This window comes from Balaenoptera acutorostrata, chromosome 8, assembly GCF_949987535.1.
Source record: "Balaenoptera acutorostrata chromosome 8, mBalAcu1.1, whole genome shotgun sequence".
NCBI lineage: Eukaryota > Metazoa > Chordata > Mammalia > Artiodactyla > Balaenopteridae > Balaenoptera > Balaenoptera acutorostrata.
Genome location: NC_080071.1, coordinates 28,706,455 through 28,733,992, shown reverse-complemented (window position 1 = coordinate 28,733,992; position 27,538 = coordinate 28,706,455). Strand labels below are relative to the sequence as shown.

The 27,538-nt window shown below is 39.6% G+C and overlaps 1 protein-coding gene across 2 annotated transcripts in view; it reads right to left on the bottom strand.

The window, feature by feature from the left end:
- The window catches only part of B3GALT1 (beta-1,3-galactosyltransferase 1), a 600,672-nt gene extending 597,770 nt beyond the window's left edge, over positions 1–2,902 (bottom strand). For both annotated transcript variants that reach the window (XM_057550670.1, XM_007183220.2), the window contains exon 1: positions 2,641–2,902. The gene's annotated coding sequence lies outside the window, so the exon portion shown is untranslated. The remainder of the gene's footprint in view (positions 1–2,640) is intronic.
- Positions 2,903–27,538: the final 24,636 nt, after the last annotated feature.

The following is a 27,538-nucleotide window of genomic DNA, read 5'->3' as shown; positions in this document are numbered from 1 at the left end:
CTACATCCCCTAAGCCTGAGCACTCCCCCTCCCACTCACACCCTGCGCCGTTTCTGCTCTCAGTCACACACAGACACTGCTGCTTTATCCCCACACTTCTGCTCATTGACACATTTCTCCGCACTTTACTACATTTTGGTCTGGTGGCTTTGAAAATGTATTTAATTATCTGAAAAATAATCCCAAAGTAAAAGTCCCCCTCCAAAAAAAACCCCTCAAAACACCTGAAAATGAATACAAAGGCTCTGTTTAAAAACTTGTGACTTACCCCAATATATAATGCAGTGGATTTACAAGATATTACTTGTTAGCAATGTGAAAACCACATTCTTAGCCAAGTAGTTGAAAATTTCCTTAAAAGTCCCACTTTGATTACTGGATGTTATTGGTAACTTGGTTTTAATTTAAGCTTATTTTAAAATTACTGATTAGTAATGCATAATATAATGTAAGCCTATTTCTCCCACATCCGCTAATAGGGGAAAACAATTTTATCAGCTCATAGCACTGCATAAATGAAACACAAAACTAAAATCAACTGCCTAATGTGTTTAATCATCTTAATAAAGTCCTAAAAGTTACAACTAAATATTGCAACATTACAATAATCACCTGGCAACAGGTAAATTGTGTATTGAAATGTAACAACCACAAGCTATACTCTCTTTAATGATATCAGAAAACTATCCCTTTAAACCAGATGCGATGACTACTACAGGGAAAGTATGTGCTACCAATTTTGTACTAACCCAAATGCGTTCAACTAAAATAGTACGAAAAATTCCATTTACAGTTCATGAATTAAATGATGAAAAGAAGTGCAACCATTCTCGGACATAAAACTAACATCACTCCTAGTTCACCAGTAAGTTATTCATCTGCTTCAGAATTATTTTATATTACCAAATTGGGGGTAAATACTACTTCTACAATTTAAAAAAAAAACTTACAAAAAATGCTGACATTTTGGACAGCTCCCTCCTGGCTTTTCTACAGTATTTCTATTAGGTGTCTTACTTTCATTTTTTTCAGCTGTGCCAAATCAGAAATGAGTCCAAACAAAGTCGTTTCTGCCGCTTGGGTTTGGGTTTTGTTTGTTGTGCTGCGTTGTGTTTGGGGGGCCAAAGATTCCTCCAGTGAAAGGGATTAAAGATCTACATAACTGGGAAAGTGCTGTTCTCAGCTCAAGAACCGGCTGCCTGTATTGAACCAATTTTTAACATTTTTCCAAAGATTCTAGCTGGTAAGAAGGGAGCTGCCCTCTCCAGTCCCATTCCCCCTGCAATTCCAGCGCCTCTGTAAAGCACCACAGCCTCTCCATCTGTGCCAGGGCAGGCGCAGTTTGTTACTACCGAGGTATTTCAAGAACTTTCCAAGCAAAGACTCCTAGGAGACAAAGGGCCACATACAGAACAATCGCCAAGAATAAGTTTGTGCGTCCTGAAGAGGGGTGGAGAAACCACTGCACTGAGCTACGGAGACTCGGACTTAGCGCGGCAGCACCATCCATTTGCAGCAGCGCAAAAATCCGCCTTCTGCGGAAAGGTTTGCAGCGCGGGTGGAACTCCCAGTGGCTTTACAAAATAAACTAATTTAATATAAAATAAAAACAGTGTAGGTACTGGAAGAAGCTGAGTACTAAACCTGGGTACACTTGGCGTTTAACGTGCTCTAGGTCTGGCTGCGCAGACCCCAGTGGGCCGGAACTTTCTCGGAGGGCGGGGCCACCCGGCAGAACGCAGCTGCCGCGGGCGCGCCCGGCCGAGTCCCGACCGCGAAGGTACCCGGCCAAGGTAGCCCGATGAGGCAGGGGCTACATCTGAACGTGCACTCGAGCCCCGCCCCGTTTCAGCCGCCAAGTCTCTGACACCCGTGCCCCACGCTGGCGCGGGCCAGGAGCAACCTCCATCAGCCCCTCAAAGCGGGACTCTCTCCATCCCCAAATCTGCGTTCCCGAAGTGTAGCGAGCTTCCTACATGGGGCGTCAGACACAAAAAAAAAGCCGCCACTCTCCAAGCCTAGTTCCATTCCCCAAGCCTAGTTGTACTCCCCGCCCTCTGTCCTCCTTTTCTCCAGCGAGGCGGACCAACCGTTACTTTCCTCTCCCACCCCCTCCCCTCCAAAGTCCCCGGCGCAAAGTGGGACTTTGGGGAGCCTCGGTGAATGCGCCTGTCCTCTGGCGCGCTGTATCCACAGCTGCCTCTTTTCATTAAGGCAATAAAGTTCAATTTTCCCGGCTCTTAACGAGCCGCGAAGGACTTTCCCGTGCGTTGCGTGCGCTCTCCCTCCCGCTGAGCCAAGTGCATCCTATTCACTCCATCCCAGCCTGGATCCCTGAAGGACGTCGGTTCACGCAAGAGGGAACCCACCGCGCTCCCCGCAAAGTGCCCCAAACCGCGCACCCACACACGCAGATGCACACACAATGCCATCCCCGCGCTATCAAAGTCTGTCAGCGCGGAGGGGAGAACGCACGAGCAGGAGTGGCACCGGAGCGAGCATCAGCCTAGCCGTGCGTCCGGACTCTCTGTCCGGGTCCCAAACACCCTTGTCTGAATGCCCGGGCACAATGAGCCTCGTAACCACTAAAAACCCCGGTGGTCCCCGAGCCGGTGCGCGTACCGCCGGGCCGGACCTTACCCGTGGGGCGCGTGGTCTCCGGCCGCTCGGCTGGCCCTCGGGCCACAGGGACGCTGCAGCCTGGGTCCCGCAGATGCTGCTGCTCCGCTGCCGCTGCCCCATCCCCGGCGCCAGCATCACTTCTCCGCCGCCTCCACCTCCTCGTGCTCCGTTCTCTCGGCCGCCCCTCCCCGGCGTCCGCCTGCAAGACCGGCAGCGCCGGCGGCGCGGCAGGGTGGGCAGCCGCGGAGGCGGCGGCGCCCGCTCGAGCTCGCCCAGCTGCACCGGCTTGAGCGGCCGCGGCGGCAGCCGAAGCACCCGAGCCCGGCTGCGCTTCCCCGGCGAAGGCTCTGGCCTCGGCGACTGACAACGCCCGGCAGCCAATCACTGCCTCGCCCTGCGAGGCGGGGGAAGACCAATCAGAGCGGAAGGCCCAAGGTTTTCCTCCGCCTTTGCTCAGCAAGCTCGTTTCCGGGAGAAGCGGCGAGGCTGCTGGCGTTTGGGATGGGGGGAGGCGCGGGAGGGCTTCGCGGTGGGGCACTCCTGGCTCCCGAGCCTTAGGTGTGGCCGGACGGCCGGGCCCACTGAGGTAGGCCTGGGGCGTTTTGTGACGGCTCGGAGCCCGTGGCTTGGCAGAAAAGGGCCCCCCGGGGTGAGTCTGTCCCCAGAGCCTCGGCCCGGAGGTTCAGCGTCTTGGCATCCCTGTGTAGCGGTCGTGGGACCCTAGTTTGAACGGCATTGCAGGAGAGCGTATCCCTGGAGGTGGTGGCCGCCTGGAAGGAATCACGCGAACAGCCACTAGACAGCGCTCCCGTCCTTCTCCCTTTGGCAGCTTTGGCATTTGAGAAGAGTGGTACTTCTGAGCCTCCGAACCACTCCATCTCCTAGTAATCAGCCCAGAAGTGTGCCCGAGCTATGAAAGAGGCACCTGGAGAAATGTTCTCAAAGTTGTAGGTGGAGGGACCTTCCAGACCTTCCTTCCAAATAAACTTCTCCACCTTCAGCCCGTCTCAATAAAACAAAACAAAACAGAACACAACAAAACACCTCAAGTAGCAATAAGAAAAATAGTTTAAACAGGCAACCTAGCTGGTTTGCCTTTTTTTCCCCTTTGGAGAATCACTTCTGAATGATAAAATAGGTTTTTGTTTGTTTTTCGTGTGTGTGTGTGTGTGTGTGCTTGACACAAACACCAGAGAAGTTACGTTATTTAACAAGGAAAGAAAAACAAAGCGAAAATGGCCAACTCTTTCCCCTCATCATTCTCTCCCCAAAACTTGTGATGATCCTTCCTTGTGCAGCATTTTAAGTCCCTTTAGTGCAAATACGTTTGAAAGGTCTAGAATTCTAATAAGTCTGTAATCCATGTTGCAGTAAAAAAAAAAAAAGTAAACTAAGTTCTACGTGAAGAATTTAACTTGTGGGTCATTCTTCAAGCAACCTTCTCTATCTTACAACTTTGTTGTGAAGGTCAAAAATCAAGGGTATAAATTAGCTACATAGTTGTCTGACAAATAGTTGGAATTCGGTATGTGTTAGCTATGCTGCCGCTGCTATTTCTAATTATATTTAAGTAATCTTTTTCCTTTTGCAGTAATCACCCCTTCCTTCATTTACCTTCCTTCCAAGATAATTCCATGTGACCTGTGATAACCAAAATAAACCCTGCCGAAATTTTATGAGCACTCTAAGGAAAATTTAAGTGCACAGTAGGTTTGTGTTGTTGCCATCTTCTAGTACTATAGGAGATGTACCATTCTTCCCAATTTTCTTGTACTCCTTTCCCCCCTCATCAGTCATTTGACCAATCTAGTTTGGGAGGTAGACCATCTCTGATTAAAGAGACAACTGTGCAAATGAAACAGATGTTATTTACTTTTAAGTCTAAAAACAGATATGTACCACATCACTTTGAATTTTTAATCTAGAGGTTTCTGTTGCTATTGTTTGTTTAGTTTTTTAAAATTATTTATTGTTCATTATTTTTTGTGATTATTGTGTAGCTGAAAATCAACACCCTCATTAACTACATGAGGTGATCAGTAGAGGAATGGAGTTTCAGTCTGAGAGAAAAAAATAGGTGTTTTATTCAAACTTCATGGGGGAAAAGGGGAGTTATTTGCAATAAGTAGAAATATTAAAAAGTATATCATAAAATTGGAAAATTTAAGTGCAATGACAATTTAGAAATATCTCTGATAAAAGATGTTTTGAATGACCTTCAATCAAAAGATTAATCCTGACTAAAGAAAGCATATAAAATATGAAAATATTACAAAACTTCAGCATACTAAAAACTTTCAGAGATGTGCACACAAATATCTACATAATTTTTCTAACCACCCCTCCATGCGCTGCCAAACATACTCTTTTCCAGTATCTTGTAATATTTTTTCATGATATCTGGTATTTTGCAACAGTTAATCCTGAAAATATATGGGTCCTATGTTCCATGGGTTGTTAGTGATTAAGATAATCAAATGACTGTCTGACAGAAGCAAAAAAGTTAAAATTAACAGCACACATACAGCTATAACAGTAATATCTCCCATCACTAGTGCTATGCATAAACAGCTTTGAGCAAAAGAAACCTGCACAATTAACAACCTACTAAGAATGAAAACCATGAAATATTTAACATCAACGAAGATGGAAAAGTAAGAAAAAAAATTTTTAAGTAGCTGAAAAGATTGCATGCTGATGCTAAGTTTTATGCATTGCTGTGAATTTCATGGGATGTATTGGGCAGAAAGTCCAATGTTATTTAAATATGACTATTTAATGAGCTAATTATATTTAATTAAATAACTGTTTGATGTTTCCTTTTTTTATTGTTCCTGCCTTCTTGAGTATGTCTGTTTTTCTCGCCATGCAATGAGAGAACTCACTCAACTTGTTAGTGGAGGAAGAAGTTTGCTTAGGCACTACTTAAATCAATAACCACTTGTCTAACCTTGAAAATAAATAAATCACTGTATATTAATTGATGCAAAAAATCTGTATTTATCAAGAATATAAACTGAATACTTCATTGGAGTCAGTTCTGAGAAAAGCTACATCTAGCAGACGGAAAACTGAGTAAAAAGGAAAGAAATCGGTCTAGTTCCAGCTCTGTTGATGACTGGGTGAGTAATTGCAGGTGAGTCACTTAAACTTGCCCAGCATTCCTTATCTGTAAAATAGAGATTAAAACCAAAGTAAACCTGTAGCTGCTTTTCTCAGGTGTGAGGATTAACTTATAATTGGAACTGCAAGCTACAACAGTCTTTTTGCAGAAAAGACTTTCCAGAAAGGTAGAGCACTGGAATTTAATGATAATATTACCCTCTTTTGAGTGTGACTTAGTTTAATTCTCACAACAGCCCTGTTCATTGTGGATATGTCATACCTATTTCTACAGATGAATATATTAAGTTCCAAAGAGGCTCTTTTACCAATTTTTTGTTAAATTGACTATCAGGTACATTTTATTTGTTAATGTAATCCAGAGAGAGTGTTTTTCCCATGGTTCCTTCACTCTGCCATTTCCAATATGGTTGAAATATGCAAGTTTAAAGGCTGGCTCCTTAATTTAAATGAAGGTCAACCCATTTTGTTTAATATTGGATGTAAGTTGCACCTGGAATAAAGTATTGCCCCCCCCCAATAATGTAATTAATTAACTTATTAACTTAAGGTAATAAGTTAACTTAAGATAACTTCAAATACATAAAGCTTCTATTTTCATATTTAAAACTCTAAGACATCTGTAACGATGGATGTCACGCTCATGTTAAAAGATTACTATGTAAGTTTCTTGTGTTAAAAGATTAAAGAAAAATCGATGAGAAAACAAAACCACCAGAATGGAATTGTATTCTATTCAGGTCATCATAACTAGTATTTTTTTAAAAATACACTTTATACCAGAATCAATGTTCTTCCCCCACCCCAGCGTACACAGGAACACAATAAAGTCACTCATCAAAATTTTATAAGGGGACAGGACTCCAAACTAAGCAAATGTTCCAACTCCTAGCCTTATACTATTCCCCCCTCATCATACTTTTCTCCTGAGATTTGGGAGTTGTCAGTAGAGAGGGAATCACTGGAACTAAGAGAATGTAAAAGATGTCCAAGGACAAAATGTAGACAGAACAACAAGCCTAAGAGATCACCTGCAGTTAAGAGAAAATAAGGATGGTGGGGTCATTTTGCGGGGGAGGGGATTTAATCTGAAACCTGGGAAGAAATTGAAAAGTAATTGGGTGCTGTGGAATCCAAGGAAGGATAAGGTTGTTAAAGGACTGGAAGGTGAAATATACCAACTCTTGACTCTAAGTGTTGATGAGAGATTGTGGATTAAGTGAGATCTTTGGTTTCTTTTGAAAGGACACTTATGGTAGGCTGATTAGAGTGAAAATCATTTGATCCACACAGAATGGGAAAAAGATAGTTCAAGTGGGTGTTTCTATTATATTAGAAAAGTTATGTTATTCTGGGTTCAGTATTTTGAAATAAAGGTGGAATTATGATTTATGCAGAAGGCTGTATAAAGAACTTTAGTTGAGACAAGTTCTCACAGTCTTAAAGTATTGACAATCTTTATTGTTATTATTGAAACAAAATCATTTGCAAAGATATGCAGTCCTTCAATGTGTGTGTATGTTATAGAAATCAAACTATTATCAACATTGAAGAAAAAAATCTTTCTTTAACTATCCTATAGATTATCTTGAATTTTTATAATCCAGAATTAGGTTATTTGCTTGAATAAGAAAATCCAATCTGTTTTAATAATGTTTCTTTTTTTTTTTTTTTTCCTGTAGCTTTCATCACTAAAGAGAGCTGCATATTGCATTGGTCCAGCATGAAGTAGAAAAGTGGAAAGGAAATGTGTGTGTGTGTGTGTACTTGTGTTGGGGAGTTGGGGGCAGGCTAGGCAGGTGGAGGAGGAGCAGTGAGGGATGGGGAGGGTAGGAAGGAGAGGAGTAGAGCTTTTTCAGTTATTTGCGAAACAGTTTTCCATGGCTTCATTAATCAATACTTCCTTCAGAAGCCACGTAAAGCAGAGGACACTAAAAAATTAATTTAAAAAAATTAATGACTTCTATATTACCACAACAGAATGTTGTTTAAGTGCCTAGCATAGTGCTAGGAGTTCAATAACTGTTTGATCAAGAAAAAATGAATTTATAAATATTACATGGAGTTTTTGGGGGGGGGGAAGGAGAGGGCTGCTGCTGAACGTTGAAATCAACTGATAACATTTAACATATGTCCTGCAATTATGATTATTGTAAGTTTACGTAAACGAAATCTTAACATGTAATTTTACTTCCCAGGTTTTCCCCGGATTGCTGGGCGGATCACACACGCCATGAGATGCATTCTCTCCTCAGACTGAATCTTTTCCCTTAGCTTCCCAGCCCCTCCCCCAGTCAGGCTTTTAACTCATTCTTCTGATGTTTTTAGGTGATTAGGAAGTATGCCTGGAGAATGGTCCTACCTACTTGGGAGAAAAGTGCTAATAAAAGGTCAAAGCTGAGTTCCTAGGGACTGGGGCTGCTGAAGCTAATAGCATGAATCATCATTAGCTTTTACTGATGCCAAGTCATGCAAGTCTGTGGAGTTCATACAGAAAGAGAAATTTGGATCAATAGGGCTTTATGGTACCATGCAGCTTGATAATTACTTTCTAGAAATTAAGTTTGTAAAGCTTTTTTCTTCCTTAAAAAAATTTTTTTCTGTTCTGAGATCCTGCCTTAGTTTCTGTACCTATAGATAAACCTGTAGTATTTTCCTTTAGCAACCTTTTTAAAAAATTCTTCTTTGATGTTGCATTACTTTGGAGGTTGGCTGGATGCTTTCTTTATATTCAGTAACCTTTGGTGTCTATTTAACAGTGGCCTGATATTTCATAACAGGATTGATTTTTAAAAATCCACTTCTCCAAACGTCTACAACACCAAGTCACAAACATATTCAGTCCTTGGTTTGTAATCGGCTAGTGTTCTGGCTGTTGGCCTGGCAATGTTAAGGGTAGGTGCGTTATGTTGTTTAGTTGGTAAGTGAAGTGTTCAAGCCGTTGCTGCTTCTGTTTTATTGCATATTGACTGCACAGAGACCCAGTGAGCACCATGAAATGCTTTTACATTCACAGGGAAAAATATAATAGACTTGCACATCTCAGTGTTGAAGTCCTTAAATAGAAATAGCCAACAAAATATTTTATGCCCTTGCAATGTCAAGAATTTTTAAAGCTTTAAAATAAACCGGGGACTTGAGAGTTGTTTATGACCTTAATACCATAGAATGTGAGTTACCTTGCACATAGACTCAGTCATGCCCACTTGCATTTAGCTGCTAGTGGGCAGGACTTTTAGATGTGGTTAGAGAGAGAAAGTGGAAGTAAATGTTTTTAAAGAGGTAGAAAGACCTACCTTTCTTATTAGCATTATTTTAATCACAAAGTGAAAATCTGGTTTCACATTTCAGAATTTTCTTAAAATGCAGCTTATGTAAACTAGAATATTAGAAATCTTAGAGTCTACATCTTTATGTCCCTGGTTTGTAATCCTTTCTAAAATATTATAACTCTATTCCTGTACTGATGATTTTTCTCTCCCAAAAGATGTGAATTCCTGACAGTTTATGTGAATGTCTCTGAAAGAAAAAAACTCATTATTTGAATTTTAGAAACTTGCAGTAATAATGGCTTCCATTTTTTATATCCTTCAGTGTTTTAATTGAGATTTTACTTGTATACACTGCATTCAGGGTTTTTTTTCCTTAATTATACTCACCGGTTAGACCTATACAGTACTTGACTGAGTAGTTCATTCTTAGAGAAGCAATTCTGATTATCATCAAGCACTTTTCAACTGAGGCATTAATTATAAATATTTTTAACAAGGACATTGCAAAACACAGCTGCACAGGATAAAATAAGTCAGATTCCCAACATGATACATTTGTAACCTCTCTACCAGGTTTTAGGTACTCTATAAATATGTTATATTAGAATTAATGTTAATATGTATAAGAAAGATAGATGACAAGGTATTTTACCTTGCTGGTGTTTATCTCCCCCATGGCCTCTTGGATGGTCAGCTCTCATAAAGCCACTCGCCTGTGGATTTTAAGTCTTTGGTGTAAATCTTCCTGAATTAATCCAGTCCTCAGCCACATGCCATCTCAAGCCCTTCTAACAGAACCCCAGGGTTACATCCCCTAGTCCAGTATACCAAAAATGTTCTAACAGTACAACCCATTAGACATTATATAACGTCTCAAGCTGTTGTAGCAACTTGGAAATCCCTTAACAGAACATTTAAATCAGGTACTTTAATGTAACTAACTAGCGTCTTTTTAGTCTTTGAAAAACTTGTTTCTGGGGATTGAACAGGAGACCCTAGATTCTAAAAGCAATAGATTGAATTTGAGCGGGAAGATAATTTCCAACAGCTGGTATTGGCACTAGAGCATAGGTCCTCTTTGTGGGGCTTTAGACTCTGGGGGCAAGGACATCATCGTTTTCCGAAGAGTAATAAGATAATTGCATGAAGCACAATTGCAAATCAGCCGCAAGAAGAAAATAAAGACCCAAACATGTACAAGTATTCTTTTTTGCTTGACTTTTAATGAGAAAGTAATGAAAATTAACCACTAAGTCATTAACGTGTAATGTCTATTTTCATTGGAATGGAGTGGCTAGTATTCAGTGACATAAACACAAGTGAGGTATATATTTTATGGGATTTTCTGGACATTAACTGAGTGACAGTGGTACAATAAGATGAGTGCTGGTTTTGGTGATCAACTGAAAAATGTGTTTAAGAGAAGCGTGGTTTGATTCATTTTGGAAAACCCCACCACAAAACCTCAATCATCCCAGGCACATTTTCATTTACATTGAATAGGTAAAGCAGGGACATTTTAAAGTGCTTTGCTTTCTAACCAATAGAATGAAGTGATTAAGAATGGGGAGTGTGGGGACAGACCAATCTGAGCTAAAATTCTAGGTCTACCTCTTATGAGATGTGTGACGAGGCCCACTGGGTTTATAACTCAGTGCCTCAGTTTCCTCACTGGTGTAAAATAGGAATAATAATAATAATATCTAGTTCTCAGAAGGACTTTGAAATTTAAATGAGATAATATGCTCTAAGTGCTTAGTTTAGTACCTGGAAGGTAACTGCTCAATATATATTAGCTATGTAGAGAATTTTCATTATTATTGATCGATATATTAAGCAGAAGTAATCAAAGTTGGGGTGGTTGACTTGTTTCAACTTTCAACCATTCTTTTAAAGATCCATCTAGTCTTATAGTTTTTGCTCATGCTTTTCCCACTAAAGAGATATGTTTCTTCATTACAAGTAAATTTCAGGGGCTATTTCACTTACTTTTGCTTTTTTTTTTCTGGGAAATCTTTCCTAAAGTAGTTGTTGGGATAGCTACCCTGCAACAGATAAACCCCAATATATCGATGGCTTAACACGATAGACATTTCTTTCTTACTCATTCTTGTTCTATTGGTATAGTGAGGAGGAGAAGCAAAGGGATTTGCTCCACAGGGTCATTCAGGCTCTTTCATCGTCAACATATAGCTTTCAAAATAATTCTGGGAATCAACATCCAGATGAAGATGGCATATGAGACAAGAAGCATTGTTTAGGTGCGACATGTCATTTCTGCTGACATGTTATTGGTCAAAACTTAATGACATGGCCACATCAACTGCAAGGGGCCTGGGAATGCCAGTCTAACTGTTCACCAGGAGGAAAGAGAAATGCTTTTAGTGAACCGCTCACCTGCTTCTACCACAGGCTACCCTTTTAAATTTTCTCTTGACCTCCACTATGGTTAGAAAGATAAACCAATTCCCAACTAGTTACTGCATCTGGCTCAATACTAAGATATTTGTGTGCTGTACCTTCTTCTCCATCTGGCATGCTTCCTCATAAACTATAAACTAAAAGACTAGTTATCCTACCCCACCCTGCCACTGCCCCAACGAACAACGGTAAATATAGAGTAGCAATTAAAAACCATCTTCTTAGGAATGAGAGTAGTGGGACATGTCAAGGAGACACGGGTCCATAACAATCAAGAAAACTTTACTGTGGGCTTTGTCAAAGCCCCCAGTCTGGGTGAGGGAAAGTTCCTTAGTGAGGCCCTGATTCTAATTTCCAGGAGGAAGACTCTTGTGCATGTTTCTCTCTGGCCCCGCTTTTACCTGCAGGAAGGATTTTCTCTTGTACATTATTCTTCATGATCACATTTGAAGCGGTGATGGGCATATGCTCTCTTTTTGCAGCCTGCTTCTCGCTGGTTCAAGTTTGGAAACTCAATGGTTGTTTTATACCCTGAAGAATCCAAGTTTTGTTGTTGTTTTTAAAGCCTGGACTTCCGATGTCTTTGATAATACATCAAAGACTTAATAGGCTCCCATCCTACTTGTTTCCAGATAGTACTGTATGCTAGTATTCACATATTCACAAGTTCCTTCTTAGACATAATTCTCAAGCCTAATTTATTTGTTTATCCTTGCTCTTCTGTCTCTTGCCCTTCAACTCAATGAAAGCTTCTTTGAGATCAATCAACAGAAATGGGTGGGGTGGATACACTCTTAAACCAACTTAATGGACCAAGTTGCTCTATCTATTTCTAAATTGTCTTTCCTAATATGTGAGGACCAGAATCAAATTTGTCAAAACTTTAAGTCACCAACTTTTGGGTCTTTCACTAGTCCTTTTCATTTCTACTTGTAAAACAATCAATTCTTCATTTACCTCATGTGTCTTTATTTTTAGTACTTTGCTAAGTTTAGCTATTAGCAAATGATACACACTGTTACAACTGCATTTTCCAACTTCTCCTAGTTCTAAAGAAAGGCTCAGTGGATACTTGGTATTATTCACTTTATTGCCGACAACAATTTTCCCAAACATTTTGCTTGCACGTGGCATCATTCTACATCTTCAAACTCATAATATTAATTTTCTTGTAGCCTACTGCCCAACTACTAAGCCAGTGCCACATATTTTAAGTTTTAGTTTTGTAGCATCCCACTTCTAATACCAATTTTTGTGTTAGTAGATGTAGCACTAGTTGCTATGACAGATAAATCTAGAAATATTATTGGCTTAAATTAGTGGATGTTCATTTCTTGCTCACATAAAGTCCAACTAGGGGTGGGTAGTACTGAATCCATTCAAGAATTCAGGCTGAGGGAAGCCCAGGGAAAGAAAGAGAGGAAGATTACACAGGTGATGTTTATGGGCGAGGCCTGGAAGTGATATACAGTCATGGCCAGACTAACTGTAAAGTAGGCTGAGAAATGTAGTCTATCTGTCCAGAAGGAAAGGGAGATGGGTTTGTTGAACAGCTTACTAGTTCCTCACCTATTTACTTCAGTTCTTACTGATCTTTCCTTATACTAACTGTGACACCATAGGAAATTATTTTTCACCAGGAGCTATATTTAGGTCTATTCTTCCTCATCTCCATCCAAATGAAAAGTATATATACAAACGTAAAACACACACTTGGTTCTTATTTCTGTATTGTTAGTTGAGAGAGCTTAGGCTTTTGAATCAGTCAGTCCTGGGTTCAGAATCCAGCTCCACCACAAATTAGCTGTGTGCCACTGGGTTACTGCACTTCCCAGAGAACCAGTTTTCTCATTTATAAAATAGGAATAATAATAGCTACTTTGTAGGGAAATTGGGAAGATTAAAAGATACAGTGGCAAAAGATAAGGTGTCTTTTCTCCTAGGTACAGATTACATACTAATTTACTTGATTAACATTATGAGAATTGAAATGGAGTTTGTGTACCCAATCTATAATGGAATAATAAATGCAAGCTTTTAATTCATAGTTTATTTTTGTCCTGACTATTATCAATTAAGTGTGATTCAAGGGACTCAAAAGACCCCTAACCTTGATCTTGCTTGTAAATTTTATCTTTTAAAGATAAAAATGATTCATTGATTCTATGATTCAAATTCACTTCCAAGTTTTTTCTCTCTGAAGTCCTATTCTTAGATTTTAAAACCTTTTATATCACAAAAAACTAGGTTATACTCTTAGAAGCACAACCAAAGGCATGTTGACATTCTGATTATCTTTAAGCATCCACCTTGACAGTGCAACAGTGGTAGCAGCAAAACAGAAATTAAATTAAGAAGAAATAATCAGAAAAATACAGAGAATATAAAAGGAGTTGTGTTTCAGATAACACATTCATTTATTTATAAAAGCAAAAACAATTTTTGTGCTAATTTTCCACTTAATGAACTTAGAAAACATTTCTTTCACACTTTTCTCTGTCTAAAGTGTTGTCTGCTTTTTGAAACTATAAGGGTATATTTATTAGCAAGGAATATGCTCAAAACATATTGTTAAGTGGAAACAGCAGGTCAAAAACAACAAGCTTGATACATGAAAGAGAAAAATTGATGTTGGACTTCATTAAAGTTAAAAACTCTGCTCTGTGAAAGACCCAGTAAAGAGAATGAAGAGACAAAGCCATACACTGAGAGAAAATATTTGTCAAACACATATCTGATAAAAGACTTGTATGCAAGATATACAAAGAACTCTTAAACCTCAACAATAAACTAATAACCCAATTTTAAAATGGACAAAAGGTCTGAACAGATATCTCACCAAATAAGATATACAAATGGTAAATAAGCATATGGAAATATGCTCAAATCATTTGTCACTAAGGAATTGTAAATTAAAACAACGAGATGGGGCTTCCCAGGTGGCGCAGTGGTTGAGAGTCTGCCTGCTGATGCAGGGGACACAGGTTCGAGCCCTGGCCTGGGAAGATCCCACATGCCGCAGAGCGGCTGGGCCCGTGAGCCACAACTGCTGAGCCTGCGCGTCTGGAGCCTGTGCTCCGCAACGAGAGAGGCCGCGACGGTGAGAGGCCCGCGCATCGCGATGAAGAGTGGCCCCCGCTTGCCACAACTGGAGAAAGCCCTCGCACAGAAACGAAGACCCAACACAGCTAAAAATCAATCAATCAATCAATCAATCAAACATACGCATCTGATTCAAGATCCTCATTAAAAAAATTAAAAAACAAAAAAAACAAAAAAAAAAAACAACGAGATGCCAGACTCCCTCCCTCTTGCAAGAACACCAGAATCACAACTAGCTGCTGGACAATCATCGACAGGAAGACACTGGACTTCACCAAAAAAGATACCCCACATCCAAAGACAAAGGAGAAGCCACAATGAGACGGTAGGAGGGGCGCAATCAGAGTAAAATCAAATCCCATAACTGGTGGGTGGGTGACTCACAGACTGGCGAACACTTATACCACAGAAGTCCACCCACTGGAGTGAAGGTTCTGAGCCCCCCGTCAGGCTTCCCAATCTGGGGGTCCGGCAACAGGAGGAGGAATTCATAGACAATCAGACTTTGAAGCCTAGTGGGAATTGATTGCAGGACTTCGACAGGACTGGGGGAAACAGAGACCCCACACTTGGAGGGCACACACAAAATAATGTGTGCGTCGGGACCGAGGGGAAGGAGCAGTGACCCTGGGGGAGACTGAACCAGACCTACCTGCTAGTGTTGTAAGGTCTTCTGCAATGGTGGGGGGTGGCTCTGTTTCATGGTGGGGAAAAGGACACTGGCAGCAGAAGTGATGGGAAGTACTCCTTGGCGTGAGCCCTCCCAGAGTCTGTCATTAGCCCCACCAAAGAGCCCAGGTAGGCTCCAGTGTTGGGTTGCCTCAGGCAAAACGACCAACAGGGAGGGAACCCAGCCCCACCCATCAACAGTCAAGTGGATTAAGGTTTTACTGAGCTCTGACCGCCACAGCAACAGTCAGCTCTACCCACCACCAGAGCCTCCCATCAAGCCTCTTAGATAGCCTCAACCACCAGAGGGCAGACAGCAGAAGCAAGAAAAACTACAATCCTGCAGCTTGTGGAACAAAAACCACATTCACAGAAAGATAGACAAGATGAAAAGGCAGAGAGCTATATACCAGATGAAGGAACAAGATAAAACCTCAGAAAAACAACTAAATGAAGCGGAGATAGGCAACCTTCCAGAAGAAGAATTCAGAATAATGATAGTGAAGATGATCCAGGACCTCGGAATAAGAATGGAGGCAAAGATCGAGAAGATGCAAGAAATGATTAACAAACACCTAGAAGAATTAAAGAACAAACAAACAGAGATGACCAATACAATAACTGAAATGAAAACTACACTAGAAGGAATCAATAGCATAATAACTGAGGCAGAAGAACAGATAAGTGACCTCGAAGACAGAATGGTGGAATTCACTGCTGAGGAACAGAATAAAGAAAAAAGAATGAAAAGAAATGAAGACAGCCTAAGAGACCTCTGGGACAACATTAAACGCAACAACATTCACATTATAGGGGTCCCAGAAGGAGAAGAGAGAGAGAAAGGACCAGAAAAAATATTTGAAGAGATTATAGTCCAAAACTTCCCTAACATGGGAAAGGAAATAGCCACCCAAGTCCAGGAAGCGCAGAGAGTCCCACACAGGATAAACCCAAGGAGAAACATGCCGAGACACATAGTAATCAAAGTGGCAAAAATTAAAGACAAAGAAAAATTATTGAAAGCAGCAAGGGAAAAACGACAAATAACATACAAGGGAACTCCCATAAGGTTAACAGCTGATTTCTCAGCAGAAACTCTACAAGCCAGAAGGGAGTGGCATGATATACTTAAAATGATGAAAGGGAAGAACCTACAACCAAGATTACTCTACCCAGCAAGGATCTCATTTAGATTTGATGGAGAAATCAAAAGCTTTACAGACAAGCAAAAGCTAAGAGAATTCAGCACCACCAAACCAGCTCTACAAGAAACGCTAAAGGAACTTTTCGAAGTGGGAAACACAAGAGAAGAAAAGGACCTACAAAAACAAACCCAAAACAATTAAGAAAATGGTCATAGGAACATACATATCGATAATTACCTTTAACGTGAATGGATTAAATGCTCCAACCAAAAGACACAGGCTTGCTGAATGGATACAAAAACAAGACCCATATATATGCTGTCTACAAGAGACCCACTTTACACCTAGGGACACATACAGACTGAAAGTGAGGGGATGGAAAAAGATATTCCATGCAAATGGAAATCAAAAGAAAGCTGGAGTAGCTATACTCATATCAGATAAAATAGACTTTAAAATAAAGAATGTTACAAGAGACAAGGAAGGACACTACATAATGATCCAGGGATCAATCCAAGAAGAAGATATAACAATTATAAATATATATGCACCCAACATAGGAGCACCTCAATATATAAGGCAACTGCTAACAACTATAAAAGAGGAAATTGACAGTAACACAATAATCGTGGGGGACTTTAACACCTCACTTACACCAATGGACAGATCATCCAAAATGAAAATATAAAGGAAACACAAGTTTTAAATGACACAATAGACCAGATAGATTTAATTGATATTTATAGGACATTCCATCCAAAACCAGCAGATTACACATTCTTCTCAAGTGTGCACGGAACATTCTCCAGGATAGATCACATCTTGGGTCACAAATCAAGCCTCAGTAAATTTAAGAAAATTGAAATCATATCAAGCATCTTTTCTGACCAGAACGCTATGAGATTAGAAATGAATTACAGGGAAAAAAACGTGAAAAACACAAACACATGGAGGCTAAACAATACGTTACTAAATAACCAAGAGATCACTGAAGAAATCAAACAGGAAATCAAAAAATACCTAGAGACAAATGACAATGAAAACACGACGATCCAAAACCTATGGGATGCAGCAAAAGCAGTTCTAAGAGGGAAGTTTATAGCTATACAAGCCTACCTAAAGAAACAAGAAAAATCTTAAGTAAACAATCTAAGCTTACACCTAAAGCAACTAGAGAAAGAAGAACAAACAAAACCCAAAGTTAGCAGAAGGAAAGAAATCATAAAGATCAGAGCAGAAATAAATGAAATAGAAACAAAGAAAACAATAGCAAAGATCAATAAAACTAAAAGCTGGTTGTTTGAGAAGATAAACAAAATTGATAAACCCTTAGCCAGACTCATCAAAAAAAAGAAGGAGAGGACTCAAATCAATAAAATCAAAAATGAAAAAGGAGAAGTTACAACAGACACCACAGAAATACAAAGCATCCTAAGAGACTACTACAAGCAACTCTATGCCAATAAAATGGACAACCTGGAAGAAATGGACAAATGCTTAGAAAGGTAGAACCTTCCAAGACTGAACCAGGAAGAAACAGAAAATATGAACAGACCAATCACAAGTAATGAAATTGAAGCTGTGATTAAAAATCTTCCAACAAACAAAAGTCCAGGACCAGATGGCTTCACAGGTGAATTCTATCAAACATTTAGAGAAGAGCTAACACCCATCCTTCTCAAACTCTTCCAAAAAATTGCAGAGGAAGGAACACTGCCAAACTCATTCTATGAGGCCACCATCACCCTGATACCAAAACCAGACAAAGATACTAGAAAAAAAGAAAATTACAGGCCAATATCACTGATGAATATAGATGAAAAAATCCTCAACAAAATACTAGCGAACGGAATCCAACAACACATTAAAAGGATCATACACCACGATCAAGTGGGATTTATCCCAGGGATGCAAGGATTCTTCAATATACTCAAATCTATCAATGTGATACACCATATTAAGAAATTGAAGAATAAAAACCATATGATCATCTCAATAGATGCAGAAAAAGCTTTTGACAAAATTCAACACCCATTTATGATAAAAACTCTCCAGAAAGTGGGCATAGAGGGAACCTACCTCAACATAATAAAGGTCATATATGACAAACCCACTGCAAACATCATTCTCAATGGTGAAAAACTGAAAGCATTTCCTCTAAGATCAGGAACAACACAAGGATGTCCACTCTCACCGCTATTACTCAACATAGTTTTGGAAGTCCTAGCCATGGCAATCAGAGAAGAAAAAGAAATAAAAGGAATACAAATTGGAAAAGAAGAAGTAAAACTGTCACTGTTTGCAGATGACATGATACTATACATAGAGAATCCTAAAACTGCCACCAGAAAACTACTAGAGCTAATCAATGAATTTGGTAAAGTTGCAGGATACAAAATTAATGCACAGAAATCTCTTGCATTCCTATACACCAATGATGAAAAATCTGAAAGAGAAATTATGGAAACACTCCCATTTACCACTGCAACAAAAAGAATAAAATACCTAGGAATAAACCTACTTAGGGAGACAAAAGATCTTTATGCAGAAAACTATAAGACACTGATGAAAGAAATTAAAGATGATACCAACAGATGGCGAGATATACCATGTTCTTAGATTGGAAGAATCAACATTGGGAAAATGACTATACTACCCAAAGCAATCTACAGATTCAATGCAATCCCTATCAAATTACCAATGGCATTTTTTACGGAACTAGAACAAATCATCTTAAAATTTGTATGGAGACACAAAAGACCCCGAATAGCCAAAGCAGTCTTGAGGGATAAAAACGGAGCTGGAGGAATCAGACTCCCTGACTTCAGACTATACTACAAAGCTACAGTAATCAAGACAATATGGTACTGGCACAAAAACAGAAACATAGGTCAATGGAACAAGATAGAAAGCCCAGAGATAAACCCATGCACCTATGGTCAACTAATCTATGACAAAGGAGGCAAAGATATACAATGGAGAAAAGACAGTCTCTTCAATAAGTGGTGCTGGGAAAACCGGACAGCTACATGTAAAAGAATGAAATTAGAATACTCCCTAACAGCATACACAAAAATAAACTCAAAATGGATTACAGACATAAATGTAAGGCCGGACACTATAAAACTCTTAGAAGAAAAGATAGAAAGAACACTCTTTGACGTAAATCACAGCAAGATCTTTTTTGATCCATCTCCTAGATTAATGGAAATAAAGATAAAAATAAACAAATGGGACCTAATGAAACTTCAAAGCTTTTGCACAGCAAAGGAAACCATAAACAAGATGAAAAGACAACCCTCAGAATGGGAGAAAATATTTGCAAACCAATCAACGTACAAAGGATTAATCTCCAAAATATATAAACAGCTCATTCAGCTCAATATTAAAGAAACAAACAACCCAATCCAAAAATAGGCAGAAGACCTAAATAGACATTTCTCCAAAGAAGACATACAGACGGCCATGAAGCACATGAAAAGATGCTCAACATCACTAATTATTAGAGAAATGCAAATCAAAACTACAATGAGGTATCACCTCACACCAGTTAGAATGGGCATCATCAGAAAATCTACAAACAACAAATGCTGGAGAGGGTGTGGAGAAAAGGGAACCCTCTTGCACTGTTGGTGGGAATGTAAATTGATACAGCCACTATGGAGACTAATATGGAGGTTACTTAAAAAACTAAAAATAGAATTACCATATGACCCAGCAATCCCACTACTGGGCATATACCCAGAGAAAACCATAATTCAAAAAGACACATGCACCCCAATGTTCATTGCAGCACTATTTACAATAGCCAGGTCATGGAAGCAACCTAAATGCCCATCGACAGACGAATGGATAAAGAAGTTGTGGTACATATATACAATGGAATATTACTCAGCCATAAAAAGGAACGAAACTGAGTCATTTGTTGAGACGTGTATGGATCTAGAGACTGTCATACAGAGTGAAGTAAGTCAGAAAGAGAAAAAACAAATATCGTATATTAATGCATGTATGTGGAACCTAGAAAAATGGTACAGATGAACCGGGTTGCAGGGCAGAAGTTGAGACACAGATGTAGAGAAGAAACGTATGGACACCAAGGGGGGAAAACTGCGGTGGGGTGGGGATGGTGGTGTGCTGAATTGGGCGATTGGGATTGACCTGTATACAGTGATGTGTATAAAATTGATGACTGATTAAAAATAAATAAATAAATAAATAAATAAATAAATAAAAGCGCAAAAAACAAAAACAAAAAACAACGAGATGCCAATACATACACATTACAAATAACTAAAATCCAAAAATCAACTGCTGGTGAATATATGGAGCAACAGGAGCTCTCATTCATTACTGATGGGAATATAAAACGGTGCAACCACTTTGGAAGACAGTTTGGCAGTTTCTTACAAAGCTAAACATCGCTATGCTTTGTTAGATGGCATGGTAACCCCACACAAAATGTTTATGGCTACATACAAATGTTGATAGTAACTTTATTCATAATCACAAAAACTGAAAGCAACCAAGATGTCTTGCAATAGGTAAGTGGATAAACAAAATGTAGTAATCCATACAATGGAATGTTATTCAGAGCGGAAAAGTAAAAGTAATGAACTATCAAGATACACAAAGACAAATGCATAATGCTAGGTGAAAAAAGCCAGTCTGCAAAGGTTATATACTGTGTTATTCCATTTGTGTGACATTCTAGAAAAGACAAAACTATAGAGATAGTAGACAGATGAGTGGTTGCCAGGGGTTCAAGGTGGAGGGTGCTGAATAGGTGAGGCACAGGGGAATTTTTTGGGTGGTGAAACTATTCTGTGTGATATTAAAATGGTGGATACAAGACATGATGCATTTCTCAAAACTCATAGCACTTTATAGCAGAAAGAGTGAATATACTAAACTAAAAATGAAAAATCACTTTGGGGGTTGGTGGATCTCAGGATGAAAGGTATATAAATATATACCTAGAAATAACAATGATTATCTCTTGATTACAAAATTACATTGACTTTTTTTTTTTTACATTGACTTTTTAAAGAAAGTTATTTTAATTATATCAAAATGGAAGGAATGGACACCATTATAAAATTTCCAAATCTTGCATGAGGCATTTCTTGGCTTACACAACTTCTACCACTCAAAATGCAGGCTTGCAGAGACTTCTCCAGTTCCCCATCATCACGCAAGTATAATACGTTTTACACCTTCCTCACCCTCTCCAAGTGAGTTCCTGCAATCAGAGCCACTGCACACCTCACTCATTTCTGTCCACATCTCCAAAAATTGTAAAACAGGAAATGGTCTTCCTCCTATATGTTGCTAACTCTTACCACCTGGGGCCATTGTCACCTATCTATCTACCAAGTAAGTTCTTTCTAGGCTGCCAGTTTGCTTCTACTGCATAGCAGCAAACAGCAGATGCCAAGGTCATCCATGCTTTCCTTGGCTCCTGAGCTGCTGGACGTCTCCCTGCCCTGATCTGTCCTGACTGCCCAGCTGCTTTTGGCAGGGAGGTCCTCACTTCATCCGACATGTCCCCTTAACTCAGAGTATATAGGATTCACTTGATTTTTCTTCTATTTTACTCTTAGCTCTTAAAAATGATGGAGATTTTCAGGTTGAAATGTTAGAATACACTCCCACTATTACTGAGGGCTCCGTGGCTCCAGAATCACTCATCACATCTTTAAGACTAAAACCTTTTTTGGTGACCTGTCATTTTTTATGAGGGTATTTTTAGAAAACTATCAAGGAAAAAAAAATGTGTCTCATTGCTGCATCTACCTCCTCTTTCTTTTATTTGTTTTGTTTTGAAAGAATTATTAATGCTACCATCAAGGTTTCCATCAATAAAATTTTTCAAAGGAGATATGAAGGAGCAGGTGTCATTTTTTGGAACATGCAAAGGGCAATCTAGATACTATCCTATTCTCTCCCTCTCCTTGGCAACCTCTCAAAACCTCTCATCCCTTTATTTCCAAACATTTCCTGGACAGATAATTCTAGTCCTATCGATGTCCTTAGGCAAGAAATCATGAACTGTCAACCCCATTGTGGACTCCTTCTGGTCTTCATACTTGTTTTCTCTGGCCACTCAGTGTCTTCAAAGAATTTAAAATGCTAGCCCTTATGGGCTTCCCTGGTGGCGCAGTGGTTGGGAGTCTGCCTGCCAATGCAGGGGACACGGGTTCGAGCCCTGGTCTGGGAAGATCCCACATGCCGCGGAGCAACTGGGCCCGTGAGCCACAGCTGCTGAGCCTGCGCGTCTGGAGCCTGTGCTCCTCAACAGGAGAGGCCGCGATGGTGAGAGGCCCGCGCACCGCGATGAAGAGTGGCCCCCGCTCTCTGCAACTGGAGAGAGCCCTCGCACAGAAACGAAGACCCAACACACCCAAAAATAAATAAATAAATTTATTTAAGAAAAAAAAAGCTAGCCCTTACTGTTTGGGAGATTTAATATAAAAATTCAAATTTCTGGCTTATCCCTTTTATAAAGGGGATTATCTCTCTGCACTGTGTCCACATTCTCCAAAGCAACAATGGCCTAGTCCTGAGAAGAAGCTGCCCTTTCCGATGAGCGAAGGTGAGTTTTTAGTCCGTGGCCTACAAACATTTCTCCCACTAAGAGCAGCATGATGATTGCTAGCAAGCCTCACAAACCTAATTTTACCTCCAACAAATAAAGAATTATTTAAAGTGTTATCATCATTCTCATGATCCTGCATTACGGAATCAATATAGTTCTTACTGCCTTATACTCCCTCCGTATGTTAATCATAACATGATGAGGTAAGTATATGGATCATATCAATAACATGACACCATCATTCACACAAGAAAACACCCTCATAACCCTCCACCTACACCTCTTCTACTTCTACGCTTAACCCCCAAGTTATCTGGGGACCTGTATATTGTAAATACAGTTTAATAAAAACATTCAGTTGTGAATTTAATGATAGAAGCTCAACAAATCTTCTCCCTTACCGAAAAAGTAGGTAAGAACTGCTAATTCCTGCCTCCATACACAACAATGTGGCTTTTTCAAACTTTTAAGGATAGGAATAATCCTTTGGTCTTAGGAACCAAAAAACTGGTGCAACTCCAAATAAAAGTAACAAATCTATTTAACTGCTCTACACTAATTACACTGTTCAGACTAATTTTGTCAATTCTAATAACAACCTTTGACATCTACAAAAGCAACCTGTACGCATTTTGTGTAAAAAAACGTGATCTCATATGCCTTTATGAGAAGCTTAATGCCCACAGTAACGTTCATCCACTCACGCCAAGAAATAATGACTTCAAGCTGACCCCAGTTTGCCGCAGGCCCTACCGCTCCCCTTTGTCCCTGCCAGGGGAGATGAGTGATAGTTACTGTTCATGACTGAGCTCGCTTTCTGTACCCAATGTGCTTGTCATATTTAGAAGTCCTGCTCGGCTCCGCGGGCATTTGTGCGTGCTACCCTTTACTGTGTGTCCTTAGACCTGGAAGAGAGAGATAAGCAGTGGACTAAGTCTGTACAGTTTCTATGTCCTGTGCCTCTGGACCACTTTGTGCTTCAGTCTTAAATCCAAAATTTGAAAGAAGTAGAAATGTGTTCGACTTCTTCACTGTCATTCAAAATGATGAATGTATGCAGGAAAGATGATAATGATGGATCAACATCTAAATTGCCCTTTTGTTTGTTTCTTTTTGCTGTGAAATGTCTGGTGAATCCAGGAATTTTTCTTAATTATTTTACTCACAAGGAAAAGTTATAGAGCAGTGGAGAGAAAGATTTATAATTAGAAGACATGGTATTGTATTTTAAATCTGTAATTCACTAGCTGTGTACCTTGGGGCAAGCCACTAAACTCTTATGAACACATGCATAAACTCATCTATAAAATGGATATAATATCTCCCCTATCTCTTTCACAGGACTATTTTAAGGCTCAAGTATGATTATGAGTATGAAATGCTTTAAAGAGCATGAAACTGTTAATATAAGGGATTGTTTTTAAATGGAAAATAGACTCTCATATGTTAATAACGGAATGAAATTCAGATATTTGCCTAATTTTTATATTCTTTTGACTATCTATGTTAGACAGAATAATGTCCCCCAAAGACATACACATCTTCATCCTCAGACTCTTTGAATATATTATTTACATGGCTAAAGGGACTTTGCAAGTGAGATGAAGTTGAAGGTATTGTAATGGTGTGCTTATCCTGGATTGCTACTATGCTGGCATACATGAGCCAAGAATTGCAGGAGGGCTCCAGAAGCTGGAAAAGGATAGGAAACTGATTTTCCCCTAGAGCCAATGGAAGGAACACAATCCTGTTGAAATCTTGATTTGGGGACTTCTGACCTCCAGAAAGAAAAGGTTATAAGTTTGTGTTGTTTTAAGTCACTAAGTTTGTGGTTATTTGTTATACCAGCAATAGGAAACTCACATATCCTCGTAACATATAGGTACAAATTTTAAAGAATAATACTTAGTACAAAGGTACTGAACAATAGATGCGGTTGGGTGTCTGAAAGTCTGGACTTCATTTTATCTCATTACGGCAGAGGTTCAGATATATGCATGTTTTTATTTTCTTCCTGGGCCCAAAGTTACCTACATTTCCCAGGCTCCCTTAGGTAGGTGTGGCTATATCATTGAGTTCTGGACAATGAAATGCAGGCAAAAGTAACGTGCCCCATTTCCAGGCCTGGCCCATAGAAACCTCCCACTGGTGAGCCTCGTTCCCCTTTACCTCTCTGTCTGCCAATTCAGGACACTCCAGGGCCTCAGAGGAGCGTAGAGCCACAGCCAACACGGGAAGACTGAGTTCCTGAAGGCCTTTTTGGAGCAGAGTTTCTTCCTCTCCAACTCAAAGTGGCTTGCGATAGGAGCAAGGATTAAACCGTTCTTATCTTAAACCACTGAGATTTCAGGGTCTGTCTGTTACACCTGGAGTTACTGTTGGTAACCAATATGTTCCTCTAACTGCCTTCTTGGCTTCTGGGGTTTCAATCTTAGAAACTGAACCAGTCTGTTTTCACTGATGGAACGAACCCCAGTTATACTGCTAAACCCTTTGCTTTTCCTTCATCTGTTCATTATCACTCACATTTCAATGAAAAGCATAAATAAAAACAAAAAACAAAAACATACTTCTAAGCTGTTTCCCTGGATAATTTTCTCTTTTACTATTTCCCACATACCTCTACTTCTCAGATCTCCCAGATTAGGTTTAAGCATACTTTTTTTTTTTAAATTAATTAATTAATTTTTTTAACATCTTTATTGGAGTATAATTGCTTTACAAGGGTGTGTTAGTTTCTGCTGTACAACAAAGTGAATCAGCTATACGTATACATATATCCCCATATCTCCTCCACCAGCCACTTTTTTTTTTTAATCAGTCATCAATTTTATACACATCAGTGTATACATACTAATTTTTGACCAGTGTTCCCATGGTCTCTCATAATTTATTGTGACCTGCCACTTTCTAGATGGGTGACCTTGGGAAAGTAGTTTAACTTCTTCAAGACTTAAGTTCTTTACATATAGATAATAATACCTTATCTCAGAAGTATGTTACTAAAACTAAATGAATCTCAATCAGTTACCTCAATTACAAAAGCATGATACTTAAATATATGCCCTATATTTTAAGTATCAAATGGATATTAATAGATCTTTATTTTGAAAGATCTATTTACTTTGGCAAAATATAGGCATCCCCATGAGTTTCTTCCCTCCTTTCCTTCTTCCTGCTCCCCTTACTCTCTATTGTCAGCTATATTTGGGGACAAAGATCTGAAGGTGCTTCTGCAACGTGCTATCATTCACTGTCCACGGGAACCTATGCCATTCATTGGTCCATTTATTCATTCGTTCGTCTACCAAGAATTGACTGAGCACTCATCGTGTGCTGGCCTTAAGGGAGACAGAGGCAGGATGCCAGAGCTAATGAAAAAGGCTGGAAAAGGCGGTGGTGTGGGAATAAGTGGCCACCGACCCTGAGGGCAGGAGAGAGATGAAAAGGAAGACCACAGGGAATGTCTTTAGAGGGATCTTGTAGAAGATTGCCATTTAAAGCAGAAGCAGCAGAAATCCAGGCTATGTCATTTATGCTCACAATTCCCTTCCTTCTGCCTTGGAATAAAAATATCAGAGGAAATTACTCTGTAAACGTGGCCATTATGTTCTACTTCTGCTGATAATTGAAGTTCGTTCTTATTCCCCGAGGACACAAGTGAAGGTGGAAGGGAGCTAGCGGTCCGGGTAGGTTGGAGACGCCAAGCCTGGAACTGAACATTTTCTGTAGGCAATCTCTTCGTGGGTAATTGAAAGTGGGCTCTTTGAAATGCTAGTGATTTAATAACTTTCTTATGAATTAAAAAATAGGCACGTGCTCTTCCTTTCTTCTTTATAACGTAGCCATTTACACATCTTCCAGTGTTGGAAGTATTTCTAGCTTAAATATTTCAGAACTTTGAAACTTAAAAGGTTTGGTATTTAGGGCGAATAGTTCTTGTCCTGTTTCACATAACCAAGGCTGAACATTTCACGTCCTGACATTTCCAGGCACAGGGACAAATGCTGCCATGTTTTACAGCCACATGGAGAGTGAGGTAATTACTAGCAGCAGAGGCGTTGATGTCTTTCTCTAAGTTATTCACAGTTTTCAGGTCCCACATGTGCTGATTCCTACCTGACATCTCCTCTCTGCCACATTCAATTGCTTTTGTTAATTTCATCGATTTAAAAAGAGCGGTTCTGCTTGCTGCTTGCCTTTAAGGTAGGCGGGGGGATTGTTATATTTCCTTCATTTCCATTCCCTGAGGTTGATGACATTTTCTATAAGTAATCTTATTTTTTTTTCTCTACTTTGCATTATAAATGTGTCTTTGGAATGTACAGGCATAAGTCCCTGGTTGTAGACATGTAATAATATACGTGTGTGTATGTGTGTATACAAACACACAAATGCACATAGAAACACACACAAAATGTGATGTGCATATACATTGTACATGTGTATATTCTTTGTAATATATAAATTTATATAGTTATAGGCACATTACTGGTGCATACTTGTGTTCATATGTATATATGTGATCATTTCATGTATATATTTTTACACACACAATGAAGGGTTGAGAGGCCAGATGGAGGTGG